This window comes from Cavia porcellus, unplaced genomic scaffold (assembly GCF_034190915.1).
Source record: "Cavia porcellus strain 051 isolate PalLab524CR breed Dunkin Hartley unplaced genomic scaffold, mCavPor4.1 scaffold_20, whole genome shotgun sequence".
Classification (NCBI taxonomy): Eukaryota; Metazoa; Chordata; class Mammalia; order Rodentia; family Caviidae; genus Cavia; species Cavia porcellus.
The window spans coordinates 12,224,082-12,245,185 of NW_026947503.1; positions in this window are offsets into that span (position 1 = coordinate 12,224,082).

Genomic DNA, 21,104 nt, shown 5'->3' on the forward strand with positions numbered 1-21,104 from the left:
GCTATCTAGTGAAAAGTTTTGCCTTTTTCAAAAGTAGAATAATTTAACTTTCATGTAGTAAACAAAAAAATAAAAGACAGATGGTAGGAAAGGTGAGATAAATCTTGTGCAAATGGGAAGGGAAACGAGATATGGATGAGGGAGGAGAGAGGAGTAGGATAAAAGAATTAAGAGGGGCTCTGTGTGTGTACCAGCTCTCCAGGAGGAATGTGATTATGTGTACCCCCAAAACATAGTAATAAAAAATGAAAAATGAAGAAAGTAGAATCATTTTGTCATAAATTTTAATGCTTAGGTTTTCTTCCAAAGCTCTTCATTAAATTTTGAAATTGTATATGAACCTGCTTGTTCAAAACTGTCATTTGATTTCCACTCAACGTAACTCAAATGTATGAGTAAACAGCACATACAGGGAACGTTTAAAATTTTAGAAAAATTATTACAATAAAACATACATTGGGTTAATCCGCCAGAAAACATTCCTGTAGCTTCAAGCACATGTATACCATCATTCTTTTCACGTTATGAAATCATCTTTCTTGAGTGTCTTTAGCTGCACTGTGGTAGGGATTTCATGTCCCGAGTCAACTCAGAATATTTGACTTCCATGGTCATTTTTCCTTTGGAGACAAACCAGAAGTCACAGGATGCCAAATCCAATAAATAAGGTAGATGAGGACACACCAGAATGTTTTAACAACCTGCCTTTCTGATAGATTGCACTGAGAAGCAGCATTCACTGCATTTTCAATTATAAGTTGTAAAGACATGACGTAGACTTCAGAAACTAGCAAAAATAACAGGACACCTGTGATTGAAAGCATGTGGTAGTATTTTGAAGGAAACTAATGGCAATGTATCTTTTACTGTAATACAGTTTTTAAAAATTAAACATGCACTGTATTTTTCAATTTTACCAAAAATCTAAAAAGGTATCTTGATTTCAACTTAAATCATTCCCTTCGTAGTCTGTATGACCTAAAGAAATATAGTCATCTAGTTGTTTGGATAATATATCAATGTATCCTATAATGCTGCTTTCTCATTACCTGAGTTCAACCACAAACAATTTCAGCTTTACCTTCAAAATACTTTCCACATTTAATGGCTCCCACTACTACTTCATGGTCCAGACTACCGAGGTGTACAGCAGCTGATTCACGCCTTTTCTTTACTCTGTGCTACCCTGTCTGTTGTAGGTTTCAGACACAATCAGAATTTTCAGAATATTTCAAATAATAGCAATGGCATCTCATTCCATTGAGACAAAGAACCAAGTATTTTAAATTTAGCTCTCCATGAAATCTCATTTTCTATGGTTTATCCCCTTTGCCTGAAACTCATCAAACGCTGAGCATTTTTCTCTTTGCTGCAAACCACAAAGTCTTCAGAGCTTATCATGTCACACCACACGTCTTCCTTTATAGAGCGCCTCTTCCCACACAGCCCTGCAGCTCAGACCTTCCTTTCGTTCTAGCCTTTGTTGCAAGTGTTCTTATCATTGAGGACTCTGGAAAGAAAGCACTCAGTTCTGCCTTTCACACCCTATCTCAAAGGCCTATACTTATTAAGTAATATGATTTATTTATCTTTGCAGAACTAATAACCCTTTTAAAGTGCTATACATTTCTTTTTTTTATATTTCCTTGTTTACATGCAAAGTATGGAGAACATACTCTATTCTTGTTTATTGTTGATTCATCAAAGTCTAGACAACATATGCTTGAATTACTGTCATTTGAATTAATAATGTGAAATGTCTTTAAAATTCAGAATGAACTAGATTTCTTTATGATATTTTATTGTTCAAACAGTTCTGCATTATCTAAATGCATATTCAGTTATTTACCCAATTCCATTTGATAGTCATTTAGTTTGATTCCTCACTTTAATTGGATATTTTCTACTTTTACTTAATCGTTTGATCTTTTACTTAATCTTTTTGATACCTTGTATCAGCCTCCACACATCCAATTCTTGGTTTTAAGAAATAAACTTTTTTAATATCTTAAGTTCATAACTTGGTGTTCACTTCCATATTTCCAAATATCTTTGTTGCACTAATATTTTTTTACTTGTTCTTTTTCAAAGCTTTCATGAAAAATTATGCTGCAATTAAACACACACATGCAAACCTTTATGTGAAAAGGGCCTCTATGTAGTTGGTTCTCCAGATTAATGATAGTGAGGAAGCAGAACTCTTTTATGGTTTTCTTTTAGACAGAAAGTGTCTTGGAGATATATATATATATATATATATATATATATATATATATATATAAAATATGTATGTACTGTGTGTATATATATTTTGTGTATATAATATGTAATATGTATATATTATACATATTATATTATATATTATAATATGTATATATGTAATATATATCTTATATATATTCCATATTTTGTCTTATACTTATATCTCCTATAAATATATTCTATCAATGTATACATCATATATATATATATATATATATATATATATTTCCTCGATAAGATGATGTGAAGCATATCCTTCAAAATCTATCAGAAGATTGCAAATTCAAACTTTCCAACATAGTATTATAGAAAGTTTTTCCATTTATAGAGGTACAAGGTCTACAGTCATTCTTTTTGACGTCATAGGAATATTGAAATACACAGTCCTGGGCAAAGATTAAATGGATAATAAATATCAAATTCTCCATCCATGTGTCATGCATTGTCACACTAAGAAGCATTATTTTTAAAGTTTTGATGGAAGGTTAATATAATGATCAATGCAATGATAGAATCAATCAAATGAGAATGTCTTGTGAAATAAAAGACGAATTTTTGCACTTCCAACTTTATTATGCATGTGCAAGTTTTGGGTAAGGTTACTTGTTGGTATGTATACTGTTTCACATGTATGATTCCTTGTTTTTTTAAGTTATTTTATTTATTTATTTTAAATTTTATTTAAAAAGTATAAAAGCAAAACAGAAAATTGGTAATGATAATACAGAATTTCAAACAAAAATAAACACTAAGAAATCACTAGTTGATAATTCACATATTGTCCTCTTAGAAATAGTTGTTCAAGCTACTAAATTAAAGCACACAAAGCGGACATTCAAACAGTGAGACTGCAAACAGTTCTATTCAACGATCCAACAAAATTTTAGTAATATGGTCATTTATCTTGTACACTTAAACATTGTCTTATTTACTTTTTATTAGTCACTGAGACAAAATACCTGATGCACCAAGTTTCTTACAGTTTTTTTTGAGATTTCAGTCCACACTCAGTTGGCTCAAGGCAGGGTGGCACGGTGGGGCCGCAGATCATGGCAGCTGCAAACAGCAAGGCAGAAACTGGCCAGAGAGAAAGAGACACACACACACCTTCTTCCTGCCATTACATTGTATGCTGGCTCCACCCCTAGGTGGGTGTGTAGCACTGACACCATCATTCGAAGCACTAGACAATGAACCAATCACAGATGCATAGTGTAAATGCATGAGGTCAGGGGGCCAACGACATAAACCATGACAAACATACATGCAGTTATGTCCTTTAGAGGACTTTCTTTTCCTATTTTACAATAGCAATTACACATTTTGGGTTTTGTTACTCCTACAGTTCTTAATTGCTTTTCACACTAGACACACAATGAAATATTTATAAATATGATTCTTATTTATTTCACTTGTGAGAATAATCTCAAGTTGCCTCCATTTATCTAAGAAAGCCTCAAGATCATCCTTTTTATGGCCAAGTAATATTCCATTGTATAAAAGTACCATATCTTTTTCTTCCCTCTGCAGCTGATGGACATTTTGGTTGTTTCCAAGACTTAGCTATTGCAAATTTTGCTGCTATGAACATAGGTGCACATATATCACTATGACATGACCTTTTCAGATTTTCTGGGCAAATATTCAGTAGGGGAATAGCTGGGTTGAATGCAACTTCCAATCCCAGTCTTCTGAGAAATCTCCATACTGATTTCCACAGTGGTTTCACCAGTCTGCACTCTCACCAACAGTGCAGCAGTGTTCCTTTTTCCTCACAGCCTTGCCAACATATGTTATCAGTTGTTTTTGTGGTGGCAGCTATTCTTTTCCAGAGTGAGATGAAATCTCAATGCTGTTTTAATTTGCATTTCTCGAATGACCAGTGATGGTGAGCATTTCTTCTAGTATTTATTTGCATTTGTATATCTTCGTCTGAGAACTGTGTGTTCATCTCAGATGCCCATTTTTGGAGAGGGTCTTTGAATTTGGGGAGCTTGATGTGTTTCAATTCCTTATATGTTCTAGATATAAGTCTTTTGTGTGAGGGTTGCTGGCTATACTTCTTTCCCATTCTGTGGGTTTTGTTTTCACTCTGTTGGTGATTTCTTTTGAAGTGCAGAAACTTTCCAATAATATGAGATCCCTATTGTTGATTCTTTGAAGTGTTTCCCATGCAGTTTGTGTTTTGTTCATGAATTCTCTGCCTACCCCTATGTCTCCAGAACTTCTACCTACATTGTCTTCTAGTTGATTTAGTGTTTCTGTTTTAATATTTAGACCTTTGATTCATTTAGACTTTAGTTTTGTGCATGGTGGTAGGCATGGGTGCGGGTTCAGTCTTCAGAATGTGTAGAGCCAATTTTTCCAACATCATTTATCAAAGAGGCTATCCTTCTTCCAGTAAACATTTTTAAACTCTTTGTCAAATATCAGGTGGCTGAATATCTTTGCAGTTGTGCTTGCATCTTTTAATCTGCTCCATTGATCTTCAGGTCTATTTCTTTTCCAGTATTATGCTGATTTTATCATTGTGGCTTTGTAGTATAGATTCAAGTGAGGAAATGAGATGCTTCCTGCCTTGCTTTTGTTGCCCAGAATTGCCTTTGCTACTCTGGGTTTCTTACGTTTCCAAATGAATATAAGGAGTACTTTGTCTAGATCTGCGAGGTATGTTAATGTTATTTTGATTGGGATTGTGATAAGGCTGTATAACAGTTATGAGAGTAGGACCATTTTCACAATGTTGATTCTTTCTAGCCAAGAGCAAGGAATATCTTTCCATTTTCTAATATCCTCTTCAATCTCCTTTTTTAGCATAGCATTTTCAGCATATAGGTCTTTTACATTCTTAATTAGGTTGATAACTAAGTATTTCATTTCTTTAGATGCTATTGTGAAAAGCAATATTTCCGTAATTTCTCTCTCAGTGAGTTTTTGTTTGTGTACAGAAATGCTATTGATTTTTGAGCATTGAATTTGTATCCAGCTACTCTGATGAATTTATTACCTCTAGTAGTCTTTTAATGGAGTTTTTTTGGGTCTTCTATATAGAGTATCATGTCATCTGAAAATAGTGATAATTTAACTTCTTCCTTTCCTATCTTTATTCTTTTTATTTCTCTCTCTTGTCTGATTGCCCTGGCTAGTATTTCCAGAACTATATTGAATAGGAGTGGTGATAGTGGACATCCTTGTCTTGTTCCTGATTTTAGTGTGAAGGCTTTCAGTTTTGTCCATTTAGTATAAAGTTGGCTGTTGGTTTGTCATAGGTGGCCTTTATGAGATTGAGGTAGACATCATATATTTCGAGTTTCTGAATGGTTTTTGTCATGAACATGTGTTGAACTTTATCAAAAGCTTTTTCTGCATCTATTGAGATGATCATGTGCTTTTTGTTTTTATCTCTGTTGATATTGTGTATTATATTTATTGATTTGTATGTGTTAAACCATCCCTGCATTCCTGGAGTGAATCCCACTTGGGTGTGATGTATAATCTTCTTGATGACTTGTTGCATTCTATTTGCCAGTATTTTATTGAGAATCTTTGTACCAGTGTTCATTAGTGAGACTGGCCTATAGTTCTCCTTTTTGGTTGGGTCTTTCCCTGGTTTGAGTATCAGAGTAATACTTGCCTGCAGGAATCATTAAGGGAAGAATGCTTCCTTTTTAATTTCATCGAAGAGTTTAAGGATTATTGGCATGAAATCTTCTCTAAATTTCTTGTAGAATTCAGCTGCGAATCCATCAGGACCTGAGCTTTTCTTTGTTGGTAACTTTTTAATTACATTTTCAACTTCAATAGCTGATATTAGGTTATTCAAATTTGCTATGTCTTCTTGGTTGAACGTTGGTAGTTCATATGTTTCTGGAAATCTGTCCATTTCCTCAGTGTTTTCCAGTCTATGTAAGTAGGGATTTTCAAAGTAGGTATTCATGATCTGTTGGATTTCCATGGGATCTGTAGTAATTTCCCCCTTTTCAGTCCTTATTGCCTAATTTTGGGTTTTTTCTTTCTTTTTCTTGAAAAGGTTACCTAGAGGTTCATCAATTTTCTTTATTCTCTCAAAAAACCAGCATTTTGATTCATTAATTCTTTGTATTGCTTTTTTAGTTTCAATTTATTGATTTCTGCTCTAGTCTTTAAAATTTCCTCTCTTCTATGAGCTTTGGGTCTAACTTGCTCTTCTTTTTCTAGAAGGTTGAAATGAAGCATTAGGTTGTTTATTTGTACTCATTCTGTTTTTTTGATTTGACAATTTATTGCTATATATTTCCCTCTTAAGACCACTTTCATTGCATTCCACAGATTTCAGTATGGTGTTTCTGCACTGGTATTGAATTGTAGGTATTGCTTATTTCTTCTTTAATTTCATCTGTAGCCCACTGTTTGTTCAGAAAGTTGCTATTTAATTTCCATGTATTTATGTATATATCTTTTGCCATTAATTTACAATTTCAGTGTGTTATGATCAGATATTATGCATGGGATAATTTCAATACCTTTGCATTTACTTAAGAATGTTTTATGGGATAATATATTATCTATTTTGGAGAATGTCCCATGTGCAGCTGAGAAAAATGTGTACTCTGATGTGGTTGGACGGGCCACTCTACTAAGTTGAATTGCTCACAGGTATGATTCAGTCCTATTATTTCTTTGCTGACTTTTTGTCTAGTTGATCTATCTCTTTGTGACAATGGGATATTAAGGTCCCCTGTTATAATTGTGTGCTTGTGTATTTGGTTTTTTATGTACATTAGTATTTGCCTTACATAGTTGTGTGCTCCTGTATTTGGTGCATATATATTTATACTTGTTAGTTCTTCCTCTTGAATTTTTCCACTAGTGAGTACGTAGTGATCTTCTTTATCTCTTTTAGTCATTTTAGGTTTGAATTTCACATTGTCTGAAAATAGAATAGTTACCCTGCTTTTTTCTGGGTTCATGTTGCATGGAATATGGTTTCCATGCTTTGACTTTTAATCTAAGAGTTTTCTTTTGGGTCAGATGTACACATCATATTGTGGGATCATGTTTCTTCCTTGTACACATCATATTGTGGGATCATGTTTCTTGATCCATTCTGTCACCCTATTTCTTTTGATATGTTAATTGAGACCATTTACATTTATGGGTATAAGTGATATGTACTGGCTTGACTTTGCCACATTATGGTCTCGTTGTTTGCTTTCTGCTTTTCCTCTTTGTTTAATTGCTTGTCCTGTCTGGTGGTTTCTTTCTGTTGTTGTTCTAGGGATTTTGGCCATTTTTATCTCTATCTAGTATGAAGTTCAACTCTCTTTCTAGGGTTGGTTTTGTGGACATGGACAGAACAAAGCAGATCATAAGAATACAATGTAAGAGACAGTAATTTCAAAGCAAGACAACTGGAGATCTTCACTATCATACTGTCTCTTGTTTCTTTGTCATGGAAGTATCTTGTTTCTCCATTAAATTTGAATGAAAGTATTTTCTGAGTACATCAATCTGGGTTGAAAGTTTTTTTCTTTTAGAACTTGAAATACCTCACACCAAGCTCTCCTGACTTGAGAGTTTGTGCTGAAAAGTCTGCCATGTTTCTAATGCACTTTCCCTGATAGGTGAAATGTATCTTTTCTCTAACAGCTTTTAGTATTTTGTTTTTATGCTGCATGTCTGGGATCTGAATTACTATATGTCTGGGTGTAAATTTATGTTGATCGTGACTGTTTGGCATTCTATATGCCTCACTTATCTGCATATCAGATTTTTTTCCACGTTTGGGAAATTTTTTGCTATTACTTCTGTGAGTAGTTTAGTTATGTCATTTGCACTGATTCCTGCATCTTCACTGATGCCTATTAGTATTATATTGTTTCTCTTAGCATCATCTTGAAAATGCTGGATTGTCATTCCATGCTTTGTTATTTTTAAAAGTTCTACCCTTTCATGATAGTTAATTGTGATCCTGTCCTCAAGGTCCAAAGTTGTATCCTCAGTTTCACTTAACAGGCTTTGCCAGCTTTCAATAATTTTTTTTTGTTATTGTTTCTTGGATGTCTGCTTGTTTTCTATATTGTTCATTCCAGGTTTCAATCAATGTTCTATGTTCCTTTAGTTTTTTAAATCTATTTTTTCTCTAGCTGTGCTGAGCAACTCCTTTACTAAGGTTGTTGTTTATGTTTTGACATAAGAGATTATTTCTAATTTTATTTCTTCTATAGCCTCATGAAGTTTTTTTTTTTTTTTTTTTAATTTCACTTGCTATCTTGTCAGATTTTTGGTGTGTTACTTTCGAAGTCCTCTATTTCAGTGTCTTCCTGTACTTGCTTCTGGTAGACTAGATGCTTGAGATTTCATTTTGATTTTTTGTTTTTCCATTTCGCGTTTTGTGTTAATGTTTGGTCCTTCAATCCCACTAGTGTCAACTCTTGGTAGTGTGTATCTTGAGGTCCTACTGTAAGATTGATATATGTCCAATTGCTGGTTCCCACAGTGAAGAGGTGGGCCAGTCACCTGAATTACCCCTGCAGGATCTTTTGGGTAAGTCCTTAAAAGCCTAGGAATACTGATGGAAATCAACCCTTAGTTCTTGCTGTTATTGTCTTTAAGTTGATGAGAGTCACCAGATCACCCTATTTATTGTGTTTGTCTCATCTAGGACTCTACTGTGTCTCTGGGTGTCCCACAGGCACCCTTAATTTTCTCCAGGATGGGAGAGGCCTTGTTAGCACCCTCCTCAAGCTACCTATTATTCTCTTTGTGGAGGAAGAATGCGCCCACCCACTTGCCACACTCAACTATGGCCTACTTCAGGAGGAGGCATCTCTGTTGCTCCTGTTACCCACTGAATGTGGCAAACTCTATGCCTATTTTAGGGGCAAATGCACCTCACTGATGGAAGTCTGCTGAGTTCTTCTGAGTATCCCCCCATACTGCATGGTTAATCCACTACAGCCCAAGGTTCTAGGGTGAGGTGTGGAAGCTGAAGATCAAGAGCAATGCTAGGTCCAGGAGGTGAGGAAGTTCCCTGATGGCCATGGTGGGACTGTGGGGGTACACATCACACATTGGAGTTCCTAGGACCTGAGATGGGTGGCCAGGACTGCAGGACATGGGAGTTGCCTGGTTCTGGCCTGGTCCCATGTGCACCACTGCCTGGAGTTTCCAGGTCCTAGGAGGTCATCTGCAGAGATGGCAGGGGTTTCAGGGGCACCCAGGTCTAGCCAAGCCCCATGTGTGTCTCTAGCTCGAGTTCCCAGGTCCTGTGAGGTCATGTGCAGAGACAGCTGCAGTCCAGGGTGGGGCCCAGGCAAAAACAGAAGTTTGTGGAGGTCTTGGCCCTTACTCCAAGTCAGGGTAATGTGGCCAAATCACAACAGTTCATAGCGGCTGCAAGCAGTAAGCGTCTAAATTTTTATTTTAAAGAGGGTAAAATTAAATGTAACAAAACAGAACAAAGCAGATCATAACAATACAATGTAAGAGACACTAATTTCAAAGCAAGACAACTGGAGATCTTCACTATCATACTGTCTCTTGTTTTTTTCAAATAGTTGTCCATATCTTCACATACAGTGAATTCATACAAGACAAAATAGTATAAAACTAATCAGAACAGGATGATGAAGGCATTTTAGGTCTTCAAGACTAAACAATAAAGAAGTCAACAATGGCTGCCATAGTTTCTTTCTTTTTCTTCAAGATAGCTGTCTATACCTTCATGTATGTTGAAATTAAATGAAACAAAACAGAATAAAATTACTCTGAACAAAGAATAATAGCATTTCTGGATTTCACGTAAGGAAACTGTGGAATCAGCACTGCACCTTAGTGTCTCTTTTTCTTCAAAGTAATTCATTTCATTGTGCATTATATAACCATTTCTTGTAAATTGTTTAGAAGTTCTATGCATGCATGAGTCTCTACATCTATATCTATCCTATCTGTATTGGAGGGAAAAACAAAACACAAGACAAAACAAAATAAGTTCCTAGAAAAACACAAAACAAAAAAGACATATAAAACCACAATACAAGGTGATCTACAAAGGTTTCTATGATGTCTCTTGTTTTAAAGGCTACAGTTTTCACTGCTTCCTTCTATTTTTACCCTTTGTGAAGGTTGAAGAAGCCATCTGATGTAAGGAGTATCTGTTTTATTGACAGTGACTTCCTTAGTTAGGAATTGAACCTTAAAACTACCTTTGACCTCTGTACTTCTGAATTACTTAGTCATTTGTTTTAATTTGAAAAAAAAAAAAAAAAAGCTGTTTTCCAGGTCACAGTTAGGCAAGTATAATTGTGTTTTTCAAAAGGTAAATGGTTTTTATTTATGTCCCTTTTTATTTCATGACAGTGTCAAGCTCTGTATTTGATGTAGGGTAATTGGAACAAGACAGACAGCAGTTGCCACATTCCAGCCTTAGAAATGTACTCTGTGGACTCTATGCCATTGGTCTTCCTGCCTAACTTAGTTATGGCTCTTGTTCACAGCTTCTTTCTCAATTATAACTCAAATATGCAGGCAGTGCTACTTGCTGTGAAATTACAACTTTTTTTAGTGCATAAATCTCTAGGTTACTTTGTAATGAATAGAATCCTGACACTTTACAAAAGTGCACTCTGTTTGACAGAGAAATTGCATACCTATCCAAGATCCAATCTATCCATTTCAGATATCTTACTTAATGGCATACTCTTATACATAGCTCTTAAGAGTCAGTTTTATTTTTTTTTTAATTTTTTTTTTTTTTGTCTTTTTCTTTTTTTTATCGGTACCAGGGATCGAACTCGCGACTGCCTGCTTGCAAGGCAGGCGCTTATGCCGCTGAGCTAAATCCCCAGCCCCAAGAGTCAGTTTTATAAAAACTTTAATGACAAATCAAATAAAAGGTAGATGTTTGTATTAACCTTAGTTTACCTAAATACAGATTTCATAAAGTTAGAAACAGTAGGACACTACAATAGAGAAAAAGCAACAAGAATACATAACTTTGTGTAGTACTTTTTGATTAAGGACCATGGAATTTTAAAAGAGAAGATAGATCATTAAAAACATAAGAGTAGATGTACACATGTAAGTTCATCAGGGCTTGTTAAAAACAGTCAAGGAATTTCAACATAATAAAATATAAATTTAATTTTTGATAAGGAACAATAATAAAAAAACAATGTAATTTAAAAAATAAAACTAAATAATGTAGGTGAATGATTTGAGTGTAAAGATAATTTTACTGATGAAAACTGCATGAAGATGTACAAAAATATCAAGATTTCAGGTGATCTAAATTTGCAGGTGTAACATATTTCCTTTTGATGAATTCCTACTACATAGGTAAATTTATACTAAGTTACTAAGACCCATGTATCTTTCAGATAGAGGAGAATAAGTATCTTTCCACTAAATTAAGAACTACAGAAAAGTGATTGTAAACCTAATTGAAAATCTACAAGTGTAAGAACACAGTGCTTCATTTTATACTGTAACTCCAATAATTATCACATCATCGTGATCTATTTTGATAAGAATTAATCAATAATATTGGCTGTTTTTACATATGTCATTGGACAGAAGGAATTGGAAAGGAAGTTTGAATACATTCTTCAGAACTGGCTTGAAAAAGCACTAGAAGGTTCAATCCAATCCATAAGATATGCAATAGAATCAAACCTCCTTTCTTGTTTCAGTTTTAAGGACAGTATTTCATGGTCTTCACACTCTAACAATAATGGAAGAGAATTCATTGGTGGTAGCCTTCAATTCTAAGGAGAAATAGAGCAATACATTTACAAAAGAAAAGTAAGGATAACCCTATTAAAATAATAGTTATCAATAAGTATTTGATATGCTTCCTGTACAAAATAATAAAATATCTTTGTCACTAGTGGGAGAAATATTTATGAATAACTTTATTAGGCATAGTGATTAAGCACTAAATTGATCTGCTTTCATTAGTTTTCAGAGGAGAACCTTATGAAGCATTTTCAGTTTTTTTTTAAATGTCATAGAAATGATATTCCTCATGTCTTTAAAGTGATAGACAACTCTAAAAAAAAACTTGGACTACATTGTCATTCTAAATCTCAATTCAGACAGCATTAATTCTGTGCTAGGATGTCTGGTGTGATGAAACTTAATTTTGATTAAGTGGCTAGTTCTAACTTGAGATACAAGAAAACGACTCACTTTTAAATGGGTTAATCAGACATTAAGGGAAAGCTCATTGAAAGAAAGACTACTACTCATACTATCGACTCACAGCGGTCAACTGATTACTTCTTACCTTTCAAACTAAAATGCTTCCTCTGAAGGTTGTGTTAATTCAGATTTTTGTCTATTCCATCTGTTATGATTTGTGTTTGAATGGCCCCTCAAGCCTCATGCAATTATGGAGGAGCTGAGCCTATCATTTGTGACTGTTTTGTTGTCTAGCTCTATGATAGGTAGTGTGAGCACTCTAACCACACAGGGGCGAGCAGCCAGCAGGGAGGGAAGGAGCCATGCTTCTCTCCATATTTGCCCTGTTTGCTCTTGCCACTTGTGGCCACCATGAATGGGTGCTCCTTAGTCATGTCAACCTGCTTTGGAGCCAGCGAGTATAGATTGAGACCTTAAAAGAAACCTGAAAGTTAAATCTTCCTTTTCCTCATTTTGAGCATCAGGTATTTTGTCTTAGCTGTGAGAATAAAATAACCAAGACACCATCCTGTTTTAAATTTTAATACATGTATATTTTTAAATCATCTGTTTTGTACTCTTTGTTCTCATATATACACATCCCCTTGATGATAGTCTTTGTCACCAACATGCTGAACAGATCACACCACTCAACTGACTTACATACTTGCAGTTGGACTCCACTGTTCTTTTTGCATGTTTTCTCATTTCCTGGCATATCTGAGTAGCAGTGCCAGAATTTTACTAACAGGTTGTTCTGATATTTGGATTGAATCAGAAGGCTATTATGTAAAGGTCTAGAGGTGAAGTTTTATACTTTTTATGGTTGACGTTGATAATTATAACTTCAGATATATTGTTCATTTAGTTTAAAACATAAATGTACAAGTGAAGTTTTATTTCCAAACTTACCAGGATGAATAATTCTCTTCTCTCTTCCTCACTACTTTCTTTAAAAGCCTTTTTTAGCCTGGGAGACCTCCTACAGCTGACAATAGGAGTCCTTAGTTAATGTGGTGTGAGTGTAGATCCACTGAGCGGTGTGGAAGCATTTATGAGTCATGATGGGCAGATAATAAAAAAATATATTTTCTAAAGCAAAAAAAAAATAATAAGAATACATTTATATTATTCTTTTTAGGATGTGTATTTGAAAATGCCAATAATTTTTAATGCTGTTCCTCACAAGAAGAATTTCTTATATTGTATTTTTACTGTACTCTGAAAATAAGTGCTATTCTTCTGTTTGTATCAAATGTAGCAACTTACATTCAAAGTTATTTCAATTAGAAGATATGACATTAAAGCCATTAAACTGACTTTTATTTAAAGAAGTGCTCCATGATCAAAGTGATTTAATATCTAGACGGTTTATGTTTTTTTTTAATCAAGCATATAAGAGTTCTAAATTACTTCTACTTTTCAATTCACAGTCTGTATCAGATAAAATTTCCTTGCCAGAATTTTCATGATGGAAACCATGAAGTATATATTGCAGAGAAAGTAAAATATATTAGAAGATCCAAGTTTGTTTGCTCACTCCTGATAAGTTATTTATTTCTCTGGAATTGAAGGTAAAAAGAAATAAATGTACATATATATATATATATATATATATATATATATATAATCAGATTCCTATTCTGGCAAAGTTAAGTGGAGATGCTATTTATTTTAAGAATATCAGAAAAATTAAAAGAAAGCTGAGAGAACTGAAAAGCAGAGAGCAGACCAAAAAATTACTAGTGAAGCCATTCCATCGACACTAGACATGAGACATAGCACCAGCAGAGCAAATTATATGACCTGCCAGGCTGGCAGTAGGTAAAGAGAAGAATTTACAGTTCCATGGAAAGTGGAATATGTTTCCAGTCTATGAAGCCTGATGTCTAAATTCATGATAGAACTATCCTTCGTGGAAGCAAACAAAACACTTCATATTTAAATTTTTACTGACATAATATTTGTATATATTTGTGAGGTACCATGTCATACTTTGCTATAACATTTATGATCACTCTTAAAAACTGCATTTTAAGCAATTTAAAATGTTTATTTAATATTTGTTTAATGTCAAGCAAATGTCATTGCTTGTGTTTTTTTTCTATTTAAAGAAAAAAAAACAGTATAAGGTTACAAGTAATATAGAATTACAAAAAAAGTAAGAAATCACTAGTTAATAGATTAAATATTGTCATCTTAAAAATAGTTATTCAAGTTACAGGATTAATGCATACAAAGTGGACATTCAAACAGTGAGACTGCAAACAGTTGTGTTCAGTGATCCAACAAATACTCAATAATATGGTCATCTATCTTAACACACCTAACCACACTTGCAGTTGAATCCTTTAGAGCACATTTTTCCCTCTCTTTTTTACAATGAAATTTACACATTTGGGGTTTATTGCTCCCACAGTTCTTATTACTTTTTTTTGGAAGAGAATTAAACCAAATATGACAAAACAAAGCAGTCAGTCAAAACAAAGGATAGACATAGCACATGATGTAAAAACAGAATACAAGGTTATCAACAATGGTTACCATAATGCCTCTGATTGAAAACAAAACATGCAGACAAAGTACTTATTGTAATTGAGGCTAAATTTTAAACTTTTTATTATCATGTCAAATTTATCAACTTTTTTGTAATAATTTTCAAGCACAAAATGGAAGAGGAATGTCTATCTTAGTATGAAGGGTAAAGAGCAATTTATATGGTCTGGAAAATACTGCTATTCAGTAGAGGCAATTCCCTAAAGGATGAGGAAGTGAGAAGGAAAAAAAGGAGGCGAGTGTAAGACGAGTGAACCAAGTGCCTAGCTGCATGTGATATTCTTGGATAAAAATTTTAATTTTGCAACATATCTCATTTTCTATCCCTTTTGGCAGCTTTAAATTCATGATAATTTACTCATTTTTGAATCCCCAAAAAATACATAAGAAAATATGCTGATTAAAGTTGTAGGTTTTGTGTCATCAAAGAATAATAAGCATGTAGATGAAATATGGACAAGTAAACATCCTTAAAATAATAACTAGCATTCTGAAACAGTCAAATTCTATTTAATACAAAAGCTCACTTCATTATACCTAAGATTAAATGTGTAGGCATTTACATAAATATGTGAAAATCATACCTCAATGTTTTTTTTCCTCTTTGACAATAGCATTGTTTAATATTTCAACAAGGTTCAGAGAAGGTATTTATTTTAAGGATATTAAAATATGGATACAAACAAAGTTTTGATCAAGTAGAGTTCCCCATATATTATCCATAATGTTCCCACCTCTGCATTAGATTTAATCAGACCATCTACTTGCTTGCGTTTTTCAATTTAAATTACTTAAACCATATCTAAATGAGAGCATGCTCTTAAATCCTGGAAAGCAATCTATGATGCTCTAAACGGTTTGTATCATCATATTTAATAAACTACAATTTGTTTTGGATGTATGACATTCATACACTCAACAGCAGAGACATCATGATGGTTGTATAACTCGAAGACTTTTAAGCACATAATCACTGTCAGAAAGTAGGAATAGATTATGATCAACACAATAGATGATTTGCCTTACCTTCTCCCAAGGACACTTTCTACTGTGTCGTCTTCTATGATGGTAAAAACAATCTCACATTTTAACACTGGATGAATTTTGTTTGTGTGTCACACATGTGTATGCTGTAGCATCTATCATTTTAAGTAGATTTATACTCGACTCACGTTATTTGTGTAGCAAAAGTTTTAAAATTTTACGTTAATTATTTCAGTGTATAACTATATATCAGTTCTAGCTTGATTGGTATTAGTGTTTTGTATTAGAAATGTTGTAATAGAATCAGGAAAATATGCTTTTTGATGTGTATAAAATACATTTCTGGGAATATGCATAAAGGAGTACAATCGTTGGACCTTAGTAGTACAATTTCTGGATGTTAATTCGTATTTAGTAGATATCGTGACAGACTTTTAAAATGAATGTAAAAATTTATATTTCCACAGCAATGTATTAGATTTGCAGTGTCTCCATGCACTTCTTTACACCTATATTCCTTTCATGTTATTCAAGTTTTTGTTGCATGGTGCTACTCTGTTGATTCTTGTTACCTGATGACTGTGAAAGGTATTTATTCATTCATGTGTTTATCAGATATTTGGATATGTTGCCTTTGGAGTGCACCCTACAGTTCAGGTGATTTTTCCTACTGAGTTATTTTCTTTTCCTTTTAAGTTTCTTGTTTTAATGTATGGAAATTATTTATGTAGACATATCGAAGTAAATATACAGATAAATACTTGAAATTACATGAATAATTATATGTACATAGTTAAATAACATTATATATATGTATATATATATAATGTGTAACTTTTAATAATGTTTTTGATCTAGCTTCTTTTTTTATTAATACACTCTTTTGCTACTTACAATTTGTTGCCAAACTCAAGTAATATAAAATCATTTCAGTCATTTTTAGAATTTAAGAATAAACTGATTTTCCAGTGATATCTTCTTTCTCATAACTTATGTTGTTGAACATACTAATAAATTAAAAAAGACTGTTGGAATCACCATAAAATTATTTCTTATACTTCAGGATTCCAGTCTCCAGAGTCATGGAAATTTTGGTAGATTTCCCACATTTCTGAGAATTTGTGTTTGTATTTTATCATGTGTTAAAGTTTTTGTCAATATGAAATTGTCCTACAACAGGCCTAATAAATAGTTACTGAGACTGATAAGTCTAATTAACAATTACTAATAATTAATAGTAATAATTCTCCAAAAGCAGAATTGCCATTCCTTTATTGGTCAAATAGACAACATGCATAAAGTTTAGGAAATACATAAAAGTTTTACTTTATAGCATCGGTTGTATTAACAACTACCATAAAAGAGAAAAGTTTAGAAGGATTATTAACTCTATAAATACTAGTAATGAGTTCAAAATATCTCAATAGATATGAAGGTAAATTCAGGGTAGACTGAGAAAAACACCTGGATGATTTCAATGAGGAGATCTGATTTGTAGGGAACAGAAAGGTGGATCTTTTGAAGATTGGAGGTGGGCCCTGGGATGGAGTGAGGTAGAAGGAAACAGGAAGGGGAGGTCAAAAAGATTTTGCTGTGATACATAAATGAATGAACTCCCAACAGTGAATGTATTCATTATGTACCTCAAACATGCACTAATATAATAAAGATCGACTCTGCCATTTAGTAAACATTAAATACATGAATTTGATATAATTGTAAAGAAAATTGATCATAAACATATCATTATCATTTAAACGACATTATTTCTAACAAAACAAATAAAAACAAATTTTACATGCCTAAAATGTTAGATTTATTTTCCTTATTTTTCTGCATGAAATATTCCTGCATCCCATAAACACACTTAGATCCCATTAAAGATTAATAATATCTCAAGACTGAACTCTATGATTCATTGTTTATACAGAAGTGAGCTATAATATCATGAATGAATAATGCAAAGTATTACACATAAGAATTTAGACTCACTGTGAATAAGATGATAAAACATTTTGGATGAGTTGCATAAATTGTCTTACACAAAAATATATATAAAAATAGAAATACTGAGTTTACAAAATGTAGCTGAACATTCTAAAAGCAATAGAATTTTATATTTTATGTGGGTTTACTTGCAAAAACAACATTCTAATTTACTTGGTCATGAGCCTATAATTTTACCCAAGGACTTGGTTATAATAGTCATTTACAGATCAATGGCTTAATCCATTAATCTTATTTGTAATATGGGATTTTTTCCATGTTGAGGATTTTTTTTTTAATTTTGAAGAAATACTACTTTGTAAATACTTTCAAAAATACTATTTTCAAATTAGTTCATTGATGCAGTTTTCAATTGCCAGTTATATCTTTATGACTTTTGAGACTAATATTTTCACAATCACACATTGAGAGATTCATGTATGAAAGAAGAACAATGGTTTTAATATTTAGATATGTTTGGACTTTAGTATACAAGATAATTACATTTCTAATCTCTGTTCATCAAAAAGAATGGTTTGTGCCTTCATTGTTTGATCTTTTTCATGCCTATATTGTGTAATCTGAGCAACTAATTTGAATATAACAATATGCAATATATTAATAATTGTTAATCTATTATTTTGTTTTGATATTCTGTATCATTTTTTTAGTTACTTTTTTGTTTTAAAATAAAAGACTAATACTGGTCCCCATCCTGCTTACAATCTTGTGATGTCAATGATGGATATTGTGAAATGTCCAGGCTTTGTAAAATAATCTATAGGTTTTCTCAAATGTACCATGGAAATACTATAATGTTAAATGTATTTTGAAGAATTCATAAAACAAAGTTGAAAGAACTCATGAAATTTGATGCAACTAATAACATCTTGTTATTTTAAAATTATTCCTTAGTAAATAAACACCTGAAATTTAATTTCAGATATTCTTAAAATATATTCATACTTTTTTAAAGTATCAGAGAATGAGTTCTCTACTTAAAAGTGAAAAATCTTTGACTATGGGCTTATCGTTTTAAACTGATATGTGTTAGATGTAGCATAACAGATTTTAATTTTTAAAATGTTATAATATGCAAAATGAATACAGTGACACATGGAAATATTGCATGTTTCTCATCAAAATACTACTTTACATTTTCTTTTGGTTGTACCAAATGCCTTTTCAGTGTTGTTTTGCACGGATTTTCTCTATTTACTTACCCTGAACCCTAGAGTGTCCTCTTGGCTCACTTGGTACTATTTCATGCAATCTCTTCTTTACTTTCAAATACATTTAGTAAATATGTATTGATGATCAGCAAATATATATTAAGCCTAGTTCTTTTTCCTAAGAACCAGACATTTATGTGCCTTTTCCACACTTTCACCTTCATAGAAGAGGCCAATTAATCAACAATATTATCAGCAGGGACTGTGATCTGTACTCTAGTCTTGTTTATAAAGATCTTTAGTCTACATGCATACTACCCTACTTTATATTATACAATCAGTATAATCAGGTGTATATTATACAATCAGTGTAGAAATTGGTGAAAGATCCATGACTTCAAGTTTTACTTGCTACCAAGCCTATTCCTTTGGGCTCTAATTTTTGAGTTACTGAAGCCCCAGTATCTCCCTAATCTAGAGTTGCCTCATAGACAACACTGTAATTGCTTGATCTGCATAACTGCACCCTGCATCAAGAATGAAGGAAAGGTATTCTGTTGCTTCCTGTCAGACTAGTGGGTCCAGCGGAGGCAGGGAACCCCGCCCCAGCCCAGCGAACTCTCTTCTTCTCCTGGGGACCAGGCTCTGGCTTCCTGTCAGAAAAGTCCAGCAGAGGCCCAGAACTGTCTTTCTTCGCCTGGGGCTTAGGATCCAGCTTCCTGTCAGTCAAGTAAGTCCAGTAGAGGCCCAGAACTGTCTTCTTTGCCTAGGGGCCAGGCTCCGGCTTCTGTCGGAGGAATGAGTCTGGCAGAGGCAGGGAACCCTCCCCAGCCTGGCAAACTCTTTTCTTTGCCTGGGTACCAGGATCTGGCTTCCTGCCATGTCAGTGGGTACAGAGGAGATGGAGAGCCCCGTCCCAGCCCAGCAGAGCTCTCTTCTTTGCCTGGGGACCAGGCCGGGACTTCCTGTTGAGATCAGTAAGTAAGGAGGGGGCAGGCAATTCCATCCCAGCCTGGCTGACCTCTCTCCCTCATTTGGAACAACACTTGAAGCTGGAAAATATAGGAATATGACAAAACGAAAGACCAAAATGCAGTCTCATACATCCAGCCCATCCCAAGAAAGCCTAGGAGCCATGTGCATAGAAGAAAATACATGCCACATAACTGAAATACCTGAAATAATAGTAATTGAAATAAAGAAGCAACTCTGGGAAGCCTTAAAGTAATTCAAACCAGAAATAATCTCTCAGGTAAAAGAAGAAATGATAAAAGAAATGAAGGAGATGCTGAACATATCTAAAGAAGACACAGTTTAAAAATTAGAGGAGATAAACAGAATCCCTGGATGAACAATATAAGAAACAAACAGAATATATAAAGCAGATGCAAAGAGATATACAGGAAATCAAAAACTCCATCAAAAACTGTAAAAACTGCTTCAATGAATGTGAAGATAGAATCTCAGACCTCGAAGACAAGATTGCAGCCAGTGTACAGGAAAGGAAAGATGTTTTAAAAATAACAAGAAATCAGGAAATAATGTGACACAAAGAGGAAAAACATAAGGTTAATAGGGATAAATGAAAAAGAAGGGAACAACATAAAGGATGTCAAGAGGATGTTTAGAGAAGTAATAGCTGAAAATTTCCGAAACATGAGATTGGAAACTGATATCAAGATCAATGAAGCATATAGAACTCCAAATAGCCATAACCAAAATAAAACTACACCCAGACACATAATAATGGCCATCCCAGAAATTGAACAAAAGAATAGAATATTAAAAGCTGTCAGAGAGAAAAGGCTGATCACCTATAAAGGAAAAACTTATCAGTATCACAACAGACTTCTCAACACAAACAATAAAGTCAAGAAGAGCATGGACTGAAGTATTTCAGATCCTAAAGGAAAATGGTTTCTGACCTGGACTGATATACCCTGCAAAACTGTCCTTCAAAATGGATGGAGAAAAAGGAACTCT